This window comes from Parambassis ranga, unplaced genomic scaffold (assembly GCF_900634625.1).
Source record: "Parambassis ranga unplaced genomic scaffold, fParRan2.1 scaffold_89_arrow_ctg1, whole genome shotgun sequence".
NCBI classification, from domain to species: domain Eukaryota; kingdom Metazoa; phylum Chordata; class Actinopteri; family Ambassidae; genus Parambassis; species Parambassis ranga.
This window is the reverse complement of record NW_021144819.1, coordinates 104,292-108,925: the sequence shown is the minus strand read 5'-3', so window position 1 is coordinate 108,925 and position 4,634 is coordinate 104,292. Positions and strand designations below refer to the sequence as shown.

Sequence of the window (4,634 nt, the reverse complement as noted above, 5' to 3'; positions counted from 1 at the left end):
TTTTTTCCACAGAACTTTGAGGACAACAATCTGACCATGAAGGAGGCAGTGTCCTCCTTCATGGGTCATAACATTGATACACAGGAGCGTTTTTACGCCTTACACAAAAACCTCAGCCGGGCAAAGTCCCTCAGGGAGGTATTTGTGCGGCTGTCCGTAAGGCAGGCCTCCGTGGAAGAACTAAAAGACGGAGATGACTCCCCATCCACCTCTGGACTGAAGAGGGCCAGGGAGTCATCTCCTGAGGCAGAGGAGCGCCCAGCCAAGGTAACTCACTTGTGTGCAGTTGATGGAACATGCTGCAAGCCAATAAATGTTAGCATGTCAGTTAGCATGCCAATTTGACGGACCACCATTGTAGAAGTGACCCTAATCTGATGATGAACTGGCTTACCCTCAGGACAGCTAGGGACAGTAAGGGAATGTCCCCGGACCCGCCATCTGATCAGGGACACTTGCCTGTAATGTGCTGTGAAATGTGAAAATGAGTAAAATATAAAAACATGAGACAGTGGGAAATGTCGTGACCTTCCCTGGTCACCCCGGATTGTCAGATTCCGTCTCCTGTATTCAGAACATTGAGTGAAAGAAGAATACCCTGGGTTTTGTAGTTTCGCCTTTTGCAAAAGGGAGAACACAGTGAACACAGGCCTTTCAGTCTGCTTCACTCCCGTCCATACGTGTTCTGCCCCTCCCCTGGACACAGGCTTGTTTTATTGGAAGTTGAGGTACATTTGCATAATAGATAAACAGTTCTTCAAGACCCTCGTTGGTATTCCCATATTGGGACATGTTGCCCCTTTATCTCCACCTACTAATTATCATAATTGGTCTAACATATTTATGACTATGAAACCCTTTGTCCCTTCTATGTTGGATGATTTATCTTAGTCCATGCCTCCTAGTGCTTCGGTCTTCACCGCATCAAAGAGTTCCTCCCTAACTCTCTGTAAGAGTTATAGATGTGTTTTTCTCTAAGTGTAAGCTTATATAATCAAATACATACGTGGTCTGTATCATGTCATTGCGTAAATAACCTTGTATACTTCACAGGACCTTGAGTGGCTCTTTCAGCCACAGACATTGGGTTGCAAAAGTCCGAACAAGAGCCTGTTGACAGAAATCAAAACTCTAAAGGAGAAGGTTGCCATGTTAGAAAACAAACGAGACTTTCTGCAGAAAACCATGACCATGACATCCACTGGTAGGTCATCTGTTCTTTGAACTCAAACGTTTGAACTAGTGCCGTCACATGATTTAAAATATTAATCACATTAATCACTGCGTTGCTGTATAATTATTGTGATTAAATATCATTCATTTTTTTAACCTATACTCATTGGATGAACTCAATTAAATTGAGGTTTTCCATCCAATAAATACTGGTAGCCCCAACTCAAAACAAGTACGTTAATGCAATATAATGCAATATAAACCCTTACATCAAGAAATGCATGGTTATATATTGTTATATGGGACCTAAGTGGAAAATACCATTTTAAACTGCTGCTACACAAAAACCAATAATCCATCGAACTCAATATTTTGGCTAATCTTTGACATATCCATGACAGATATAAATATAATGCCTCAGCCACCTAACTTTTGTTTTGTGGAAAATAACTCATTTTTTGTGTATCTTCATAAAAAATTACTGTGACATCAAGTAATCAAACTGGCATTTAAAGGGTTAAATTCCCCACAATGATTTAATGTTTGGTAGTTTTGAGCAGGGCTGAAGTTGTTTAACATATTTATGCAGAAAAAAAAGTAAGAAAAAATATTAATCTGTTAATTTTTTATAGCAGTTTTTTGGAAGTGGACGTTTTTGTCCCCTAATGACACAAAAGGGTAGTGAATTAAAGTGACGCCTGAGGGTTAAAGACCATGAATGCATCTGTATTAAACATGCTTACATGTGCATTATGTGCCCCCATTGTTTCTGTCTTCCAGAGGACCTGTCTGAGCTGTGCAGGGCATGTGGGGAGAGCAGCTCTGGAGCTGAAGGTGATGGATGGGTGTTCATCTGCAAGACTGGAAAATGGAGGGACATCCTGGACATCACTGGGTGGACTGTCACATCAGGTCAATCCATCCAGGAACATGGTTTAATTCACAACATGTGTTTCTGTGGACCCCTGAGGACACTGGGACACCTGAAGGAACTCTACTGATTTCAAATACCCACAGCTAAGACTTCAATCTGTTTATTTGCTGTTGCAGTTTTGTTGAGGCCAATATGATTATCACATTTGTATCTCCTGAAACATTTACAACAAACGAAAAGAGTAACTGAACTAAAAAATACAAATTAAAGAAATTAAACAGAAACAAACTGTGAAAACAGAATGAATGAAGACACGCAGAGTAAGACAGGAACAAAGAGGACACACAGAATGGAACAGACTCAGCAGGTCAGAGGACAAGGAGAGGAACAAAAGCTGAACTAGGAGACAAAGAAGCAAAAGCAGAGACTCATTATTTTCTACTAAAGGAACAAGAAAACACAGCAGGTTTTCTAAAGGAGCAACAACAAGCAGCAGCCCTACTAACAAAAGGACAAATGTCCCTCTACAAATGTCCTTTGTACTTTGTCTCCTGATCAGCAAGTGGAAGCAGGTGAGCTCAGTCAGAGAGGAGGACTGGGAGTGTCTGGAGGAGCACAGGAGAAGAAGCAGCAAGTACCAAGAGCCCTGAGCATAGTGTTCAAGAGTTAACAAGACACAGGTGACAACAATCATGGCGGAGCAGCTGACCAACAAGGAGGGAAACACAAGAGGAAGGAAAGAGTCCTTTCACAATAAAACAGGATATCCAACAAAACAACAAAGTACATGAAGCAGGAAGATGGAGGACTTAAAGGGAAACAAAGCTGACACAGCTGGCATCATGACATTAGTAACAGTTCAAATGCAGTAAACATGCTGCAGACATGTGTTCATAGATGAAGTCAAACATCAAATGTGCCGTCCCATTCACCTAAATGTTACTAAGAAGAGGACGTCCTGCTGCTCCTTAAACATGATGTCTGCTGTGGGTCATGTCTTTGTTCTGCACATGTACAGCTAACATCTCCAGTGTTACACAAACACATCATGTGCTGCTTGACTGGTTCCATTCATGGTAGGAAAGCATGTGGAAGTCACACATGTCAAATCTGTGCTAGCCTCCCTTCATTCAGGCCATATGAAGACAAAGAGTCTGCAGGTCCAGGAAGTTATAATTAACTATCATTAAATAACAAGAACTTATGATGCAGCCAGCACATGAAGACCCCTTTAAAATAATAAACCTCAAAAACTGGTGTTTTCATCAAAAAGTGACTGTGGCCCCACAGTAAGTCCAGGGGCTTATTTCTGCCTCAAAAGGACTTGATTTCACTCTGGTCTGTGATATTTAACAGATTATTGTTGAATCCTGGAACACTTCAAACAGACCGGTGCTGTAGGTGGACTGACTTGCAGCCACCCTTTGAAATATCTTAGAAATAAAGGTGAGGTTGGAGATCACAGCAGTTCAGAAGCCTGTGGTACTTACTCTGTTGCCAGAGACAGGTTGATCTGGCCACACTTGTGTGAAACCAGCCTGTCCAGTTAGGATCAACACTGATTGTGGATCAGTTTCAGCTGCTGTTGTGCAAATGGAACAGACAACAGGTGGAAATGAGAGGCAGTTATCAAGACAGCCCCTATAAAGGAGAGGTTCTGCTTCTCAGGAGGGTCACACCCTAATACAAGACCACTTCCTGTTATGCAACAAATACACTTTATGATTCAATGTTGAGCTAATGCCACAGCCACAAAAAGACATTTCTCCCAGCTGCTAGACAGCAAGCCTTATCTAGACATGGAGGACAGTCTCCTCTCCTCATGGAGGACAGTCTCCTCTCCTCATGGAGGACAACAGTCTCCTCATGGAGGACAGTCTCCTCTCCTCATGGAGGACAGTCTCCTCATGGAGGACAGTGATATGCAAAGTGTTCAATCTTTGTTGACACAGTTAGAAGAAATCTTTGTTCATATCTTTACCAATGTCAAACTAAGAAGAACATGTGCTTTGTGTTGTTCTCCCACCCACTGAGACATGAAAAATAAGAGGTCACACATGGCTCGTTGGTCTAGGGGTATGATTCTCGCTTAGGGTGCAAGAGGTCCCGGGTTCAAATCCCGGACGAGCCCTGATGTTTAACTTTATTCCATTGGAGACCAACTCCTTTTTGTTGAACTCTTTTCAGTTCCTTTCCAACTACTACATAGCTTTACAAAGCTAACAAAGTTCTATTCAGACTCATCCCAATCCAGAGCAGTTGTTACACACCCTTGTTTGGGCTGGGTGAATGGGTGGCCGTCTTACACACACCTCCGCCACATCTTTTACATTCCATTTCGTGTTTATTCAAAGCTGAACAAAGGTCTTAAAAAAAATACAAAATAATTTAACTCAAATGAAAATCACTCAAAATTAATAATGCTTGGCCAAAGGTGGTCAAGAAACTGTTTGCCACCTTCTTCCACCCTCCTCTTCCTGTAAAAACCCTAACTAAACACTAAATGTAGACTTGTTACGGGTTGCAAAATAATAATAATGGCACAACTTTCAAATATACTAAATAACCAAAAACAATATTGTACAGT

The 4,634-nt window shown here is 41.7% G+C and overlaps 1 non-coding gene across 1 annotated transcript; it reads left to right on the top strand.

The window, feature by feature from the left end:
• Nucleotides 1–4,106: 4,106 nt before the first annotated feature.
• trnap-agg (transfer RNA proline (anticodon AGG)) lies at nucleotides 4,107–4,178 on the top strand. The gene has a single exon. It is a non-coding gene; the product is annotated as a tRNA-Pro (tRNA).
• Nucleotides 4,179–4,634: the final 456 nt, after the last annotated feature.